The sequence below is a fragment of the Drosophila melanogaster genome, chromosome 4 (genome assembly GCF_000001215.4).
Source record: "Drosophila melanogaster chromosome 4".
NCBI classification, from domain to species: domain Eukaryota; kingdom Metazoa; phylum Arthropoda; class Insecta; order Diptera; family Drosophilidae; genus Drosophila; species Drosophila melanogaster.
In genome coordinates this window covers 399,666-419,294 of record NC_004353.4, presented here as the reverse complement: position 1 = coordinate 419,294, position 19,629 = coordinate 399,666, and the positions used below count along the sequence as shown (strand labels likewise).

The 19,629-nt window shown below is 37.3% G+C and overlaps 1 non-coding gene across 1 annotated transcript, besides 15 other annotated features; it reads left to right on the top strand.

The window, feature by feature from the left end:
- Window positions 1-31: 31 nt before the first annotated feature.
- Window positions 32-92: a mobile genetic element.
- A 1,259-nt stretch (window positions 93-1,351) lies between these two features.
- Window positions 1,352-1,661: a mobile genetic element.
- Window positions 1,662-1,666: 5 nt separating this feature from the next.
- Window positions 1,667-1,794: a mobile genetic element.
- Window positions 1,795-1,809: 15 nt separating this feature from the next.
- Window positions 1,810-2,305: a mobile genetic element.
- A 1,447-nt stretch (window positions 2,306-3,752) lies between these two features.
- Window positions 3,753-3,830: a mobile genetic element.
- Window positions 3,831-3,871: 41 nt separating this feature from the next.
- Window positions 3,872-4,467: a mobile genetic element.
- Window positions 4,468-4,545: 78 nt separating this feature from the next.
- Window positions 4,546-4,623: a mobile genetic element.
- A 41-nt stretch (window positions 4,624-4,664) lies between these two features.
- Window positions 4,665-5,287: a mobile genetic element.
- A 10-nt stretch (window positions 5,288-5,297) lies between these two features.
- Window positions 5,298-5,578: a mobile genetic element.
- A 546-nt stretch (window positions 5,579-6,124) lies between these two features.
- Window positions 6,125-6,215: a mobile genetic element.
- Window positions 6,216-8,616: 2,401 nt separating this feature from the next.
- Window positions 8,617-8,680: a mobile genetic element.
- Window positions 8,681-9,513: 833 nt separating this feature from the next.
- Window positions 9,514-9,807: a mobile genetic element.
- Window positions 9,808-10,450: 643 nt separating this feature from the next.
- Window positions 10,451-10,507: a mobile genetic element.
- An 857-nt stretch (window positions 10,508-11,364) lies between these two features.
- Window positions 11,365-11,523: a mobile genetic element.
- Window positions 11,524-16,000: 4,477 nt separating this feature from the next.
- Window positions 16,001-16,349: a mobile genetic element.
- Window positions 16,350-18,529: 2,180 nt separating this feature from the next.
- mir-9385 (mir-9385 stem loop) lies at window positions 18,530-18,592 on the top strand. Its single transcript, NR_144673.1, has one exon. It is a non-coding gene; the product is annotated as a mir-9385 precursor RNA (primary transcript).
- The last annotated feature ends 1,037 nt before the right edge of the window (window positions 18,593-19,629 follow it).

Here is a 19,629-nt window from a genome sequence, read left to right as displayed (position 1 = left end):
CGGAAATTACAATTTCGCGCTGGTACTATCTCTAGCTGAGAAACGGGTATCTGATATTCGAGGAACTCGACAATAGCGTTCTCACTTGTTTGTTAAAACTTTTGGAAGTAATTCACACATTGTCACACATAAAATGTCTTGTAAATTTTTTACCTAAGCCAAAATCTTTAAGGTAAAAAATCCATGCAATTAAGAAAGGTTTTTATCTTTAAAAAGTAACTATATGAATGTATATCTATTCTATTTCCGTCCCTAAGAAAAGGCGTTTCCACACTATGTACAGCTTAGGTTGAGCGGATATTTTTCCCAACGCCAACGAAAATTCTCGCTGGCTGTTCAAGGGGCGTGGTCTCGCAGCTTGTCGCGCACGCCATTTAAGGAAGAACTAGTTGGTTGGGTGGGGCAAGTTTTTGGGATAGGGGTGAGTTTTCCTTGCATAAGCCCAAAACTGTAAAGTTAAAATTGTAATGGCGTAGAGGTTTAAAGAATTTTGACGCATACACAGACAACTGATACCACCGCGACGCAAAGTCATCGGTGGAAAAGGTTTTAGGGTCGAAGAAAGTTTGGGACTTTTTCATAAGCACTTAGCTCACATGTAGACTGTATATCAAGCCCGGGCATGTACTTGTATGCTTCCTGAATCCACAACGCTGTATACACATAGGTTTCTACATAAAATTCGGAGTATGTGCCAGAGGTTGTACATACAAAAGCACCCTCATTATGTTAAGCAGCGCAGCTAGAAACTTGCGGCTATGCTTACTTCGAAGAAAAAGAAGGCGAAGAAAGGGAAATGTCTGGAAAACGCGCAGTCGATGGAGAACAGAATGAAATAGCCGATAGTCAAGCGCTTTTGGGAAAGAGGCTGAAAGGCAACCCCTGGTTTGGCATTGGTTGAGGTTTCTCAAGTCATTGTTCTCGAGTAAAAATTACAGGACGGGCGTAGTATACATACATCAAGTAATCCCTGTCTCGGTCTGAACTATACGATGCCGTTATTCAGGTAGTCTTAACAATTAGTTTACATACAGAGAAATTATAAATTTTGTGTATTTAATGTATTAAGTAAATTCAATTTATTTAATAGTTTTCCATTTTTGAAAATTGGCGGAGTGACAGCATTAACCGGATTATGGGCATTAGATTGGACTTGGCTAAAACGTTTTTGGAAATGTATTAATTGAAAATAAGACATGAGGCTTCTGCAGCAAAAGCTTACATAACCTTTCAGAAAATGTATATATTGTATAAAACAACTAGAAAGAACGCTGTTGAGTTCCGCGGCAATCAGATAGCAGTTATTCAGCTATTGGAATTTTTATACCTGATACTCGTAGAGTAAAACTACATACTAGATGCTAGATTCGTTGAAAAGTTATTACAGCCAGAAGGAAGCTTTTCCGATTATATAAAGTACATATATTCTTCATCAGGATCAAAAGCCGACTCGTTCTAGCCATGTCCGTCTGTTCGTATGAGCGTCGAGATCTCATGAACTATAAAAGATAGAAGGTTGAGATTTAGCATGTTGCTATGCCCACTCTAAAGCCCACAAACTACGCAAAACTGCCAAGCCCACACTTTTTATAAATATGTTTTTATAAATATGTTAATATTTTTTCACATTTTTATTAGTCATGTAAATTTCTATCGATTCCGACTCCCCATTAGTGACCTTGGCAGCTATTAATTCAGCCAAATTAGGCACTTCGGCTAACTAAAGTTAGCTTTTTCTAAATATATAAAATACAACAATAACAAAAAGTGACAATAACAGATAATAAGATGTAAATCTACAAAGGATCTACAATCTACACGGATTAAAGCTCCTATTTGGAAATACGGTTGTCAAATCTGGGGATTGGCTTGTGAAAGCAAAATCAAAAGGATCCGAGTTATCCCGAACAGGGCTGCAAGACTGATCATTAGTTGCGATTTGAAGCTGACCACGGTCTTTGAAGAAGTTAATAAGCTCTCAAATCGCTACCACGAAAGGCTTAGGCGCCAAAGGAATCGGCTGGCAACGACCTGAACAATACTCGCCCACCAATGAGGTTTACCGGAAGACAACCAAGGGACCTCATTCTCCAATCTCCTTTGAGAAGAGTCAGAAGACACTGATGTCATACATGTCATTAATTATCTGTGATTGTCCCCTTTTATGTTGTTATTTTTTATAAATTTAGATGCGGCTTACTTTAGTTAGCCGGCGCCCCCAAATGAGCTGAATTAATAGCTGCCAAGGACCCAAATGGATTGATGGAATTTCTTAATTATGCCTTAATAAAAATAACATAAAAAACATTTTTCTCTATAATATAAATATGGCCTTTATTCGTTAAAAAGTATGAAACAATTAGAAGGTGTAGGGAGTATATTGTATGTATAAATTTAATCAGCCATGCCCATCTGTAAGTTTTAAACCTTATCTCAGGAAATACTCCCAGAAGTCTCTTTTCTATTGCAGATATGGATAAAATGGATCGGATCTGGGCACTATACCAACACAGCTGCCATAGGAGTAATCGGAACAAATGTCTTAATAGATGTATGATGTTTGTTTTTAATTATAAAGTGTTCTTATTCTCTCTACACTAGTGTATATAATTTCTATAAGAATATATATAAGATTTGTAATACTCGGTGACGTCATGGCCAGTAAATAAAAACATTTGTAGATGCGTATGTCGAATAATGCATGGCGACATCTATATCTGATGTCATCTTTATTTTTAAACTGATTTTCTTAGCAACGGGTATTGTTTAGTCGGTGAACTTGTCTCGTTTTTTTGATTTCCCTAATTATGAGTTTCTTATATTTGTAATTTTATTTTCAGCCTTTAGCATATGTGTTGTGAAATTATGGTGTGGTTGGGCTCCACTACTACCTCTACTAAGCAAATAGAAAAAAGGGTTGTGCGAAATTTTATATTAGTGTTGAAAAAGCTTAACGACCGGAGCTTTTAGCAAAGCTTTTCCAAAGCGAATTCAAACGAGCCTAAGCGAATTAGAAAAATTAAAGCTACCCAAGCATTAAAGAATATTTGCCAAAAACATGACATTTGCGAACTAGCTATTTTCAACTTAGTAAAACTATATTTTATTTGCTTAAAGCATTGCCTAAATTTCACATAGTAATGACGAGTTGTTCGTCAACATAACAAATACATTTTTGAGTGCCCCAGCAATTTTTTAAACCAAGTAGCACGTCGGCGCGTTCTTATTCTGGTGGGTGGCGAACGGAAAAGGAACTTCAAAAATAAAAAACAAGTTCAGCTTTTGGCTCCGTAAAATTAAAACTCGCGCAGAGGCGGAAGGCAGAGGAAAAACGTCGCCTGCACTCGGTCCGTGGATTGGCTTGATACTTGAAACGTAGCTCCGCCCAGCTGTTTCTGCCTTTCGTTCTCGTCCGTTTTCTTGGGACCCACGTTTTTTTTCGCTGCCGCCGCCGCAACTCCTTCTTAATCACGGCGCATCATGCTGTCGTTTTACTTTTCGTTGGGCTTTCGTTTGCTTTCTTAGACAATGCCTTCCTTCTCAAGAACTGAACAAGGACTGATGGAGAGGGGAAACGAAAAAGAAAATTGGAAAGTCCAACGGGTGGTACAGTCGCCGAAAAGTATGCACCAAAAATGATGTTGGCGGATGTGTTGAGATCTGACGAACGTTGCCTATTTTCGGGCTCGGGATGAAAAACCACATGGCGAGGGTTTAAAAAGTCTAAGCCTATGAGTAGGCAACAATTGGCCTTTTTATCTTTATTTTTGAAAGGCGTACGGGAAACTCCATCAACCCATTTGGGTCCTTGGCAGCTATTAATTCAGCCCCCAGCCTAGTCTACGGTCTACATGTGTCACCTGAATATTTCCAAGGTCAATATTTACAAGTCCATATTGGCCCCCTGCCTGTTCTACGGCCTGCAGGTATACGGCATTGCTGCGAAGAGTCACCTTAATAAGATCCGGATCTTACAGGCGAAGACCTTAAGAAGAATTTCGGGGGCTCCTTGGTATATGAGAACAAGAGACATCGAACGCGACCTCAAGGTGCCCAAATTAGGAGACAAGCTCCAGAACATCGCCCAAAAATATATGGAAAGGCTTAATGTACACCCCAACAGCCTAGCAAGGAAGCTAGGAACTGCAGCTGTGGTCAATGCTGACCCTCGGACTAGAGTCAAAAGAAGACTCAAGCGACACCACCCTCATGACCTCCCTAACCTGGTTTTGACCTAGAAAGTCTTAGTTTTAAAATTCATTAGAATAATCAAATAAATAATAATTACTATGTTATATCAACTATTATAATTCTCCCTATCATTTTTAGGATTAAAAATCTGTTAGTCTTAAGTAACCAAGACACATTGTAAAATAAAATAATTTAAGCAGATCAAATTAAGTTGCCGCATGGGTAACAGTGCGTTGATCAAATAATAAAAACATCATCGTAATAAAAATAAAAAAAAAAAAAAAAAAAAAGGGATGAAAAACCACATGGCGAGGGTTTAAAAAGTCTAAGCCTATGAGTAGGCAACAATTGGCCTTTTTATCTTTATTTTTGAAAGGCGTACGGGAAACTCCATCAACCCATTTGGGTCCTTGGCAGCTATTAATTCAGCCCCCAGCCTAGTCTACGGTCTACATGTGTCACCTGAATATTTCCAAGGTCAATATTTACAAGTCCATATTGGCCCCCTGCCTGTTCTACGGCCTGCAGGTATACGGCATTGCTGCGAAGAGTCACCTTAATAAGATCCGGATCTTACAGGCGAAGACCTTAAGAAGAATTTCGGGGGCTCCTTGGTATATGAGAACAAGAGACATCGAACGCGACCTCAAGGTGCCCAAATTAGGAGACAAGCTCCAGAACATCGCCCAAAAATATATGGAAAGGCTTAATGTACACCCCAACAGCCTAGCAAGGAAGCTAGGAACTGCAGCTGTGGTCAATGCTGACCCTCGGACTAGAGTCAAAAGAAGACTCAAGCGACACCACCCTCATGACCTCCCTAACCTGGTTTTGACCTAGAAAGTCTTAGTTTTAAAATTCATTAGAATAATCAAATAAATAATAATTACTATGTTATATCAACTATTATAATTCTCCCTATCATTTTTAGGATTAAAAATCTGTTAGTCTTAAGTAACCAAGACACATTGCAAAATAAAATAATTTAAGCAGATCAAATTAAGTTGCCGCATGGGTAACAGTGCGTTGATCAAATAATAAAAACATCATAATAAATACTAAAAAAAAAAAAAAAAAAAAAAAAAAAAAAAAAAAACCCTGAATATGACACTAAGAAGGATTTCTGAGGCTCTTTGTTACATCAGAACCAGGGACATCGAAATCGAATCGACCCCCGACCGGGTTTTGATATAGTAAGATTACACAAAAGAAACTAAAATTACAAAGTTAAAATTTTACAAATTAGGAATCTATAATTTACAATCATAATCTATCATAATTTTTTCTAGTACTATTAGGATAAAACTTCTGCTAGTCTTAAGTAACAAGCCCGGAATGAAAACTGAAATTATTTAAGCAGGTCAACAGTGTGTTGATCAATAAAAACTTTATTATATTGTTGATATAACAAATAACAAAAAAAAAATTGAAGAACATATTGTAGAACATTTTGTAGCACGTGATACTACTGATTGAATTTGAATGCGCAACAAATTGGTATGGCAAATCTAAAACCATATGCATTTCAAATGAAATGTTTAAAGGCAAATGAACTGAGCCCACCAATAAGGCTCAACAACAGACAACCAAGGGACCTCATTCTCCGATTTCATTCTCAACAAAAGCGGGCTTAAAGCCAATTCAGTGAATATACCCGTTACTCGTTAAGTAAAAGCTATCACCAGATTCGAGTAGAAGTATGTCAGAACAGTTAGAAAGATTGGTATGACTAGCCGAGTCATAATATCCATATTCTCTTGTCTGGCAGACCATTTTTACGCTTTCTTACATCCGAAGACAGATTACAGATATATATATATACTAGATTCGTTGAAAAGTATGTAACAAGCAAAAGGAAGCGTTTCCGACCATAGTATATATATTCTTGATCAGGATAAATAGCCGAGTGGATCTGACCCTGTTTGTCTGTCCGCCCGTCTACATACAGAGACATAGATGAAGCGCAAGTTTGTTGAACGCCCACATACCGCCCAGAACTGCCACGCCCACACTTTAAAGAAATGATTTAATTTTGTTAGATTAAATCGCTCCTAAAAACTGTCCAAATCTATCGCTCCCACACCTTAGAGCATTAAAATTATTTTTTTCCCGAATTTCTACGGTTCTTAAAAATATTGAACATTATCGGTCTCACTTGGACCAGCTGACTAACGGTAGTCGGTGAACTCAAGTATAGCGTTCTCTTTTGCTTAATATCTGTGATTTTTATGTTGTTGTCATTGTATATATTTGAACACAGCTAACTAAATTAATAGCTGCCAAGAACCCAAAGGGGACTTTCCCGTGTGCCTTTATAAAAATAACATTAAAAAAATACAAAAAAAGTTGAGTTATAAGTTATCTCAGCTGTCGGGCGAAAAGTCATCTAGTTTGAATGTACCTACACATATTGATCACTTGTTCTTGTATGCGATTGGAGCTTTAAAGCCATACAAACTATTTGCGTTCACTAAAGTATATCATAAATGATGATCGATTTAAAAATTCAAATTCAAATTATCTAAGACTGTTTTTTAAGATTTTATTCAGGCACGCTTATAAAATAATGCGAGTTTGCAACTCTATCCTTATACGACCTGTAAATGATAAAAAATGGATGTGTGTCCTTATAAATGTAGGTATTTATGTGTACATAAACTCATAATATATACAAAATTATCGCATATCTTATCCACAAGGCTTGTGTTAATTTTTACCAAACTGTACGTTTTGGCCCTTATTCTTGCTTTTAGTCTCGCAAAAAGTTGCTCCCTTTCTCTCAGCATAAATATAAAACGAAGGGGACAATGGTATGAGAATGGGCATAACTTCGCAGCGGATACAAGCGTCTGTGCACCCCAAATCCCAGTCTACAGCCCGATTGCGCATTCCCCAATCCCACTCTCCAGATCTAGCGCCATTCTCTCGTCCCAACCCCAAGCCACGCCAAACCTTAGAAAATCATCCCCACCTAACCCATCCGCACCACAGTTGTATCGCCGCCTTCCTTTTGGCATTTGGAAACTTAAGCCGCCACTTGAGTGGGTTGTGTTTCATTAAAAAACAGCACTAGCAAGCGTTCTCGGTCTCTGCAGCATAAGTATAAGTCTCCATGTACTAAAGGAGGAATAGAGAAAAAGAGGTAACAAAGGGAATGGACGAAAAAATCCTCCGCTGGTGGAGGAATTGAAGAAAGTTCCTTGAAAATATTCAACAAAAAAGTAGCTATGGCATTTGGCGGTAACAAAAATGGAGGCAGCATGTGTGTGTGCAATGTATATCTGTGCGCAGATGCCTGTGTATGTAAAGCACCAAACCATTATCTCATACACCTCGTTCCGTACGCGAAAATGTGGTTGCTGTGCGGATGTAAATGGGTCCCCAGTAGAAAATAAAGTGAAACATGAATATGGCATGTGCTCTCCATGAGTTAACTTATGCTCTCCATATGTTAATGTTGGGGGGTTTAAAAATATAATAACTGAGTGTCTCGACTATTAAATCCCTCCTAAGAAGTGTAAGAGGAAATAATAGGGACTAAAATTATATAGATTTAATGGCGTCAAAAACAATTCGGTCTATGTTACATATTTTTCAATGAATCTGGTATTCTAAAAGGAACAAATACTTTCCTTTTCCAAAGGACGAATAAAAAGTATTTCAGTCAACTATTATCCAGGGAACTACGATATGCATTATTAAAAAGCTTCTAAAAACTATAAAATGGAGTCAGGGCTTATAATGAGCAAGTCTAAGTCTAAGTCTAAACTATATATTATATTATTATAAATTATAAAATAATAAATATTATATAATTTATACACTGTTCTTCTATTAAAGAAATATGTTTCTTCATATACCTACAAATACTTCGACCGTTCCAGCAAATTTCCAATCAGGCATTAAGATATTTGCAGCGTCGCGCCTTTAAGTATGTATGTATGTACACGTACCCATGTGTTTCTTTTCATTTTATCTAAGAACAGAAGAGAAGTTACAGTGCTTGTACATGGAATTCCCTTCTTCCTTATTTATCTTAAAAAAAAGGGTGGAAGTTCGGTGAAATAATAAACGCCTTTTCAATCCAAAAATAAGGACTTTGTATAGCTTAACTTGTGGGATCATGGACTCAATAGTGAATTCATAAATCGGCGGAATATCTAAGACTTTACTGTATCCTTTTCAATGAAAAAGTATTGTGTGTTCTATACATGTTTTTATGAAATCAGTTAATGAGTTAGCCATATTTAAGTACATATTTTTATCAGTCAATTAGACAGATTGGCATAATACATAAGATCAGGTCGGGCAAGGAATCGTAAAGGAACTTTAAATGGTTTGATAATAGCTTGCTTCAGGCATGCTTAATGGAATTTTTAAAGACTCTACATCTCTGAGCTCGTCCTCCTTCATAAACTTGAAAAAATATACTTTATACGGTCGGAAAAACTTCCTTCTATCTGTTCCGTACTCTTCAACGAATCTGGTATACCCCTTTACTCTAAGAGTAACAGGTATAAAAATGAATAAGAATTGCCATTCAGCTATTTGTCTGGTTGACAGGTTGCAGTCCATATAGGTCTGTATCTTACCTTATTTGTTGTTACATTTTATCGTGTCCAATATTAATGGCTATGGTAATTAATGGTAATGGGCTGTCGGGAACTTAAATTACTATCTCTGACTCAAAATATTTCAAGTTTTTCTCCCACATTTTTTTTCTAATATCTCTAATACTTCTCAAGTTAGGATGTAATCCATATCCATATCCAGATGTCATAATAATTGGCATACAAATTGAGTAAAATATGTCTAATTTCGTTCACATTTTAAATATATTTGTTTATTTAAGATAAGGAGCTAACACGTTGTAATACTTAGCTTAGAGAAGCTTGCTTTCTTAAGGAGAAATTCTGTTGAAGGATTTAAACAGTGTCAACTTTATTTTTATTATTTAAAATGCTTTATTAAGTAAAAAATCGTATTTAATAAAGCATATTTGCTTTTCTTTTCGATTATCAGAAAGGTGGTGAATAGGTTTGCTTGGTAGGTATGCTTTTTGTAAGTTAAAAATGGCGACCTTCGCTATGAAAGAGAACTATATATGGGGTAGTTTTATGTCGTACCGTTAAGCAGAGGAGGAAATCACAATGGGATAAACATTTTTATCTTTCACCCCTTACTGCGTATAGTATTTGATGAAAATTTTTCTAATTTTATAATTATAATTATAACCAATTTTAATAAAGTATATTAGAAGCCAATTAAAAAAATTTAAACAGTGTTCAAAAGTGTAAAAAGTAAAAAAAGTAAAACTATGATAAAATATCCAAAAGTTTTTCAAAAATGTGGGCGCGGTAGTTTTGGGCGGTTTTAGGGCGTTAGAGTAGGCGTGGCAAAATGGGCCAACAAACTTGCGCTGCGGGTTTGCCTCTAGAATCTGTATGCTGAAGGTTGAGACTTCTAGCTTTTATAGTTCCTAAGATCTCGACGTTCATATGGACAGACGGACATGGCCAGCTCGACTCGGCTATTGATCCCGATAAAGAATATATATATTTTATACATTCGGAAACGCTTCCTTCTGTCTGTTACATACTTTTCAACAAATCAGTATAAAAGGGAATACGAGTAACGGGTATGAAAATTATATACCATTCAAAAGGCTTTCTGATTTGCTATTCTTGCAGGGGGTAAATCGATTTAAGTTAGAAGTTTTCAATGCAGTGACGATCATATTTGCGACTATCAAGATATTTCTCCTCAGTGTCAAAAGTCCTTCAGTTTTTACGCTAAATATTTGGTCACTTTTAATACTTGAAAAGTATTATTTTTATTCCAGGTATTATATATGTAATTCGGAACTGGCCGGATCAGACCACTATGTAAGAATAATTAAAAAATAAGTGGGGTTTTTATTTTTGATAAACAGCAAAATACATTATTGTGTCGGAAACGCTTTGTTTTATCTGTTGCATACCTTGCAAGGAATCAAAAATCAATTGATAAAAATCAATGTACTAAAATATTTATTTGCCCACCCGACCATTTTCTACGAAAGCATGTTGAGTCAGAAACCTAAGACTAATGAGCAGAGTTCGCAACTGAATCCTTCAATACGTTGCAAGCATCTTACTGAAATCAGTATAACATCTGGAAGTGTAGAAATGACGCGTAAAGTTAATCCAGTGGGCCTAGGTGCTCATATTTAGACTTCTGGTTTTTGCCCAACAGTTGATTTCGCTTACCATAACATAAAGCTATAGTTAAGCTTCTCGACTTTCAGATACCGGTTATCAGCTAATGGGAGTGCAAACGAGAAAGTTCAAAATTCGTTTTGGCTTATTGGAAAGACAATTCAAATTTTAACACCTTTTTCAAAAGATTCGGAGTGGCCGCTTTGGGCGGTTTGTGGGCAAGAATGAGCGTGGCAAAAAGTGTATCAAGATTCGGCTAGTGATCCTGATCAAGAATATATATACTTTTAGGGTCGGAAACACTAAGCTCTATCTGCACTACTTTTCAAAGAGTCAGTATATCCTTTTTATCTAGCGAAAAAATTACTTTCTGCCCACCCCAAGAGAAAATTCACAAATCGTTCGATTTAACATTAAATTGTGAGTTCGGAACTGGCAGATGTCGCCTGAATCCAGGAACGGGTCAAGCTGGTGTCCAGTTTCGTTCTATTGAAAAAATTTATGCTAATAAGTTGATACCTTCAAAAGGAGTCCATAAAATCTATAAAACCCACTATTTTAATATAAAGAGAAAGGGTTGAAAAACACAGAAAAAGGGGCAGCAGCTCTTTAAATTTGGTCGAGCTCTCGGAGCCGGCTGCAAATTCATGTCTGTAGTGTTAGAATTGAGATTTTGCTTTGCATTTTGGCAAGTCCAGCTGGCAATGTCCAAAAACGGGTTTCATTTCCCAGCAGTGGAAAATTGAAAACCAGTTGGTTTTTTAGGTACAAGAATTACATATCAATTCGATTTTTCTTATATTTCGGCTTGGAATTCACAACGGTGGTGGTCAACTGGTCAAGTAATTCAGTGCCTTGTCCTTTCTAAACATCTCTTACGAAATATCCTTCATCCTTCAACCCCTAATAATAAAAACGTCACAGTCCTTGCAAATGTATATCAGTTTATATTACACCTTTTAGAAGACACAGTTTTATATCCGTATTCGTAGAGTCGAGATCTCAGGAAGTAGAAAAGTTGAGATTAGGCGTGCAGATTCCAGAGACATAGACGCCCACCCACTCTAACGCCCACAATCCACTCAAAACAGCTACGCCTCAACATTTAGAAATTTTTTTGATTTTTTCACGCTCTTTCTAACGCCTACAAAACGCCCAAAACTTTAATTTAATTTTAATTTTTAATTTTATTCTCCAATATCTATTGATATGTCAAAAAAATTATTAATAGTTATTATTAATAGTTATTAAAATTATTATAGTCTGGAAATTGGACTATATCTTGTTTTTAATAAAACTTAAAATACTATCTATTGAAGTTTAAAAGTTGTCAATGTGATGTGTTCAAATTTCATACCCAAGCAACAGACGTAAGGAGATGTTTGCGACCATTAAAACTATATCAAGCTAAAACACCTCTTGATGAGGTAAAAAACAAAGAAGTGTTCATCGGTTATCAAATGCTCCCTTTTTGACATATCAGAAGAAATAGACAAGAAATATTAATAAAAATGTAATCTGTTGACGTTATAGCTTTTTCTGGCTTGTTTGCGTGTTAGTTGGGTAGAGATAAAGGCATTACAAGATTTATTATTGAAATGGAAGAAACAAGAGAGAACGCTATATACATAGATATCGTGATCAAGAATATATTGTAATAACGGCAATGTTTTCTTCCGAATGTAACACACTTTTCAACGAATCTAGTATACCTGTTTACTCTACAAGTAACGCGTTTATTGAACACATTTTTCAAAAACGATCGTCGCAGATGGAAAGAAAAACAAAAATGAAGAATAAATTGTCTGCAGCCTAAAAGTTGACTAATCTTTTGGTATTATTATTATAAATTAAACCACTACAGGCGCCCTCTGTGGGAAATGAAAACAATTTTTGAAAATAAACATGCCCCAGTATCAAAGCGACATCTGTGATTTGTTTTTATATTTGCTGTAATGGGAGGATACGAAAAAATGTGTCTACTGAAAGCGATTCTTTTAAAGTGGATAATTTTTTTTTACAAAATCAGCGCAATTGCCGAAAAGTGGCAGAGTCAATTCAGAAAACAATTCATTTACCTCTGACCTGCTTGAGTGTGTTAAATAAATCCGATTTACTTTCAGAGAGCTGTGCATAAAAAACGATTCGGGAAATGAGTAATAAGGGAAATTAGTGGACGGAACTCAGCACGCAATCCGCAGGGGCTCAAGAGAAGTAATTGCCGCGATTTTCCGCCTTTTAATGTATGGTTGACTTTTTCAGCACTTTTTTAATGCACACCCATTGGTCAATCACTGACCTGAGGCCGACAGAGTGGACCACTCCCTATACCCTTACCGTGCCAGTTAAACAAACACATTATGTTGTTGGACAAATATTGTGCGCCGCACCAGCCACGACCGCCGGACTGTCCAGTGCCTCAGGAGTGCCGCAATTCACGTTAATTAACATGCGGCTATGGCCCGTGAAAATGGAGATGAGACGGAGACAGGCCGCAGGTAAGGGTAAGCGAAAGGTCGGTCCAAACAAAACAGAAAGAAGGGATTCGAAAAAAATGCTGCTGTGAATAGGGATCTCCTGTTGCTTCAGCTGCCACTTAAAATCGCAAGTGTGAAAATGTTCCGGCACAAAAAACTCGTTGCTGGGCCCCATAGACAAACCACTGCAACGCGTTTTACTGTCTGAGCAAGTAACCCACCTCTGCCCCAACTACATTTGTGATGAACCTTGTTTCGAGTTTTTTCAGCACATCGAATAATTGAACGCGGTTTTGGTCATTTGTGAAAAGCCGATTATATAAGTGCCTGTTATTCAACTTGTGTTGAAAAAGATTTTTTTAGACTATTCCTTTCTGGAAACTTCCTCGTTACCACGTTAAATTTTCGCGTAACTAAACATATCACAAATTATTATTTCCTGAAATAAGTTAATTACCATCCCGTGCTTCGTCGAAAATTGTTTTTATAATTGTTTTCTTTTTATGTTGATTTCCATTTAGTAAAAGCATTTGATGTTAAACTAAAAAGAGAAAAATACACTAAAATCGTCCGCATCAAATATAATATAATATTAGTAAAAAATATATAAAAAGTACTCTTTTCGACTCTTAACTCACCCCAAATTCGCAAGTTTATTATACTAAAATTGGGGTCAGATTTGTATTCTGCTTAAGACCAGTTAATGCTGGACAGCCCATACTTTAAAAAAAATCGGACACCGAAAAAAAATGTATACGAAAGATATGAGAAGGGAATGAACATAAAAACGGCAAAACAGTATTGAAAAACAGCAATGAATAAAAAAAAGTACCCCATCTCTATTATGTGCATTTCTCTGGAAGGGTCTTTATTGAGCCAGTCGCCTGTTGATTCACCCCTCTGGTCAGAACGTTTGCGAGCACCCGCCCAATTTCCTTTCACCTTTTTCACTTTGGTTCTGCTTTTAGGTTGGGGCACGTCCATGGGAAAGCCGTACAACTAAAAAGCTGATGAAATGTCTTGCACTCCAATTGATAATGGCCCTAGGCCAGAGTATCTGAAAGCGTGAATCATAAGTGTTTATCAGTTCAGTGATGTCGTCGACTTATGCAAATTTTTTGATGGAGGTTCGCGGACCCCGCAAACAACTAAATTGGTAAACTGCAAGGACTTTCACAGGAACATGTACTCCCATATTCGTACAGAGGAGTCAACTGTCGTTTTCTAAGCTCAAACGGTAAAACTAAATAAATCTAGGCTGGCAAAGAAAATGAGGCTGCTGAAAAGAATGCTGAAACAGTTATGCTACTGTAGTAGGAAATACTTCATGTAATTAGTTTTAAAACTAATATAAATCGCCTAAAATCGTGAAACAGTCGGGAATAAAAAAAACAATCTGCTCCCTATGCAGTAGACGTATCGAAAAAAGGCGATTAATGCCACTTCGTTGCCAGCTTTCGTCCGATCCGACCCATTCGCATTTACTACGTGAAACCCAAAATGTACTGTTAAAACATTTACGTGATGAAGTTTAAACTGAGAACCAAGATTGCGTGGGCGGGCCGAACCCCAAACACTCGCGCTACATAGTGACAATGGCGTGGTCGCAAGTGTGATTATACGTACTTACATACTTATATACATACATGCTAACATACAAATAAAAGTATGTACATCCTGTTTCGTAAAAGGTAAGTTTGAAAAAAGGTATGCTAAAGCATTTTGCCTTTTAACCTATACTGGAGAAGATACAATTTGCCATAATTGTGCCTACTTTTAATGAATTAAATAATTTTAAATTACCTTAAAATAAAATAAATATACTATAAAGTGTCCGTTACTTACTACTTACTGAAGGGTCAGAATGAATTTGAGTTTACCTACCAACCGCTAGGTGTCTCTGTCTTTTCTTTTTGATTGAGGAATCGATGACTCTTTAGTTTCTTTATAAGAGCCAGTGCTCTTACTTTTGCTGGTAACACGCGTAGTGACGACTTTATTTGTATGTAGGTATATACGAAGAATTTAATATATGTATACTGTGGTAGTCCGATCAGTGCAACACCAGCTAGGAGATAAGAATATATTTTGGCTTTACTCCACAAAAATGTTGAGAGTTTGATTTTACCTATGATGTTTTATAGCTCATTTAACCAAATTGGCGGGTATTTCTTTCAGTTTCCAGGTTCTTGGAATCATCCAACGATTATTGCAAAATTTAGCTTGATGCAAACCCGCTGTTGCCAAACAACTCAAGATATATTTGGGTTTCAAAGGCCTTTAACATTTTTTGCGGGCTACCCCAACTTAAATTGTCTAAATACAAAAGCTTTAAAGGCATGGCAAAGCCTCCCCGCTGTTCGAGATCGAATGCAATGTTGAAAATAGTTGTTTCGTTGAATACATGTCTCAATTTTCCTCGCACTTTTTCTGACCTTAGTATATGACATGTTATATACTTTATTATTTACAAAGAACCTTCAAAGGAAAAAAGATTTTGGAAAAGTTTCATTCAGTGGGAACTAACAAACGGACGGAGTCAAAAAGTGATAAAAAATCGGACCTTTGGGTAAATTTAGATTTAGGACTTATTGAGCTTCAGTATTAGTTAAAATGCAAAAAATAACAAATAGCAACAAGCAGGCACAAAAACAAGACAGAGCGCCATAGTCGATTTACTCTACTATCAGAGTACGAACGAGAAAGTTTAACATTCGTTTTGGCATATCGATTGGAATTGGCAAGAAAAATGAAAAGTGTCGCCCGAAACTCGTTCGGTTTATGGGCGTTAGAGGCGTGTCCAACATTTTTTAAAAAACAAATAATAAAATCAAAAAAATACATAACATTTTTCAAATGTGTGGGTAGAGCAGCTTTTTTGAGCGTTAGACTGGAAACATTAGGAAAAAACTTGCACTGCGTCTATGACTCTGGATTTTCATACGGACGGACAAACAGAGGGACATGGCCAGCTCTACCCGGCTATTGATTAGTAATATCTATACTTTATACCTGTTAAATACTTATTCTCTACGAGTAATGGGAAAAATAAATGAACTAAAAGAAAATAATAATTTTCATTCAACTGAAGCGATATTCTTCTTGTACCCGTTACTCGTAGAGTGAAAGGGCATTCTATATTCGTTCAGAAGTAGGTAACAGGCAGAAGGAAGCGTTTCCGACTATATAAAGTATATAGTATAAAGTTGATCAGGATCAATAGCCGAGTCGTTCTAGCCATGTCCGTCTGTCCGTATGAGCGTCGAGATCTCAGGAACTATTGTATAAAAGCTAGAACGTTGAGATTCAGCATACAGATTCTAGAGACATAAGCCCATCGCAACTTTTCGACCCATGTCCACGCCCACTGTAACGCCCACAAACCGCACACAATTTCATTAGTCTTGTAAATTTCTATCGATTTGCAAAAAAAAAACTCTAACGCCCTAAACGCAATATCTATCGATATCCCAGAAAAATTATGAAAGAAAGTTTAGATAATATCAGCTTTTCTAAGAAAAGCAGATTCTCTAAACGCCTTCGCTGAGCTGCTGCCACACTTTTGTAAAATGTTTAAATGTGTTTTCATTTTATATTTGAGTACCAATTTCTATCGATTTGCCGCTAAAAATTTGGTTACCCGCACTTTAACGCCGACAAACCAAAAATGTAGTCGATGAAATCGATTATGGCGTTCTCTCTTGGTTGGAACTGAAATACCCCTTCCACGGTGTAGGGTTTCCCACAGAAATGAAAGTGGGGCGAATTCGGAACATTCTTATTCCTCTTTCTTTTCCCACATCCATTTTTCTGTTGATTTTTCTGTTCTTCGCTGAAATTAAATTTTAAATTGTTTTTTAGCAGGCCTAGAACTGGGCCGCGTCCGGTTTAATATTATCAGAGTGTTACCAACCCCATTCCCCAGGCCGAATGCGGCATCCCAAGTAACCCTACCCTACCCTCCTATCCCAGTAAAAGGCCGGTCGACAATCACAAGTTTTGTCAGTGGCAGCATCGTCTTAGGCTTATTCTCCCCTCAATTACATTTTATTTGCGCGAAGCTGTCTCCCTACCCCGTTCAAACTCCGCATCACTTTGCTGAACTCAACTCAACTCGAACTTGAAGCAAGGGGGTTCCATTGCCATGGCATTGCTATCGTCATCCATCAAGGCGGCCTCTGCAGCGCTCGCTGCTTTCCTTGTGGGTGGAAGCGCGCCATGCCAACATTTATTCAAAACCTAAAGTATAAAAAATGAAGAAAAAGAAAGAATATAAAACAGAAACAACAAAAAGGGCAACTACAACTAACGATGACTTGGATCTCGTGAACAAAAAGGGTAGTCGACTGCCCGGACGGTCGGTTCACCGGACGGTGGGTGGGTGCGTATAGATTTTTGGATGGTACGTTCTGCGGATGCGGGTGGGTGGTGGGCAGTGGAAAGGTCGTGTCAAGGGGCTGCTTTTACTATACCAGGAAAACAAAATGGCAGTGTGTCAGTGCCAAGATTTTATTATTTCAATTAAGTCTTAAGAAAATTTTTTTTATATTTTAACAAAAATCTATTTTTTAGCTAGATTTTAATACATCGTGATACCCGGATGTCTGTTATAGATAACTTAAGTAGTCCCTGGAGCCAAATTGCCAAGTTAAACGGTATATGGATACGGTATATAACGGATATGGTTGGAATACGAATATTTATAGATTTTTTTGGACCACAACTTATTTTATAAAGTAGATTTTGGGGTTAAGGAAACAATCACCGATCAAAAGCGAGTCTTAACTGTCGGTACTGCGCAAGTAGAGCCGAAATCCGTTTCGCTAAAATTGTTAATTCTAACTAACGCGACAACAGCGTTCAATTCCACAAAGGAAAGGTATATTTATGCGTATGATGAGTTTCGAGCTCCGGGTTTGTTCGAAAGGTACAAAACTTAAAATCATTTGAACGTAGAATATGTAAATGATACAAGTCCAAGGGATGCAAAGCTGTGTGCAAATCAGTGTCCGAGTATCAACCCTTTAACACGTCGAGGTCTTGCGTATGCCTGACCCATCTACCTACATATGTCTGTCAGACTGATTACTTTTCCTTTGTGCTGAACAACGCGCTCTGACCCTTTTGCAGTTAACTGTCCGCATTCTGCATAAATTACTGAGTAGAAGCGACCCTAGGCGCAAACGGGACACCACTGACACTGATCGCTGATACCGGTACTGGTACCGATACCGCTGAAGGTACCGTTACGCACTGGAGCCGCGTTCGCACCGGCGCCGGTGCCATCTGGTTCTTTGTCCCCTTAAAACTTGAACGAGGGACTGGACTGGATTGGGGCTGGGTGACCTGACCCTTCAGGGGTTGGTACTACTGCCAATTGGCTGCGCTTGCGCCTGCGTGGCCCTACACATGCGTGTATCTAGAAGCGGGTACACGCAGAAAAATCGTTCCCAGGCTTAGGAAATCCAGACTGATTCGATCTGCAAGTTATGTTCTTACCGGAATATATCCATTTTTAAAGTTTCTTTCCATAACTCCTCACAATATTCGTACCAAAGAGTAGATGTTTGTTTCCGCAAACTTCATAAAGGCAGACGGACGATCAAGAATATTTACCGACAAGGCGCCTTTAAAATTCAATATTAAAGGGCCTTAGGCTTTTCTACAGTGTATGCAAATGATGAATGTGCCATATCAGAAACTATTCCTCATTGCTATACCTGTGGTGTTCGCCTGATTGCATCTGCCCCTATACCACTATGGCTCGGGTGATGATAGCCAAACGTAAACCACCGTTGAAGCACTTATAGTCGGAATGAAGAAAGATTATACTGTGGTTTGGTACAGAAACCGCCTTGACTAGGACAGACGGATGGATATACATACATAATGGGTATAAATATAATAATATAAAAAGTGGTTCTTTGGCATTTGAGTCCGCAACACTACATATTTTATGAACATGTATCCCGTATTTTCCCATAACATTTTTTCGTTACAATAAAGCCGCGGAAACAGCTGTGTATTTGCAGATGCACGTACATATATACTTATACAAACGCAATTTATTGATACAGGTCACTTTACCCTGCTCCACTCATTTTTCTTTTATTCATGTGATCCTCTTCGTGGGTCAGTAATCCACCATCTGCTTTTGACCGCAAATCGTGATCGCGATTGCTGACTGCGATGCCGCCATATAGTTTTTATTGTTATTAAACAGTCTCCAAATATGCTAAAAACATTCCCGTTGGCCTTTTCGTTCCCTTTACTTGCCCCGCGCTAATAATAGGGAGTAAAATCATACTGGTAATTGTATGTCCGTAAGAACGAATGCAATTGCTTGATTTAACCAAATTTCATTGCACACTTTTGATCCGCGAATAAAACCATCTACATATGTATGAATATTTCGGTGATCTCGGTTAAGGTTCCTAAAATGTTAAGATGTGCATTTATATTGTATGTAAATATATAAAAACAGCAATTAACGGATGAATATACAATATATTTATGTGTATATATTTACCATACTTGTAATAATAGTCATTTTTGGGGTCGTTTTTGTGTGGTTTCTTATTGACTCAAAGCTATGGTTTTAGCTTTTATTTAACATACGCTGTTTTTTTCTAACTCAATGATCTGTTTAAATTTGCTGTAGTGCTTAATTCTTAGTTAATTTCACTACATTTACACAATTCCATTTAAATGCAATAGTATGAATTAATATATGTATATAATGATACGCACACAGCATGCACAAC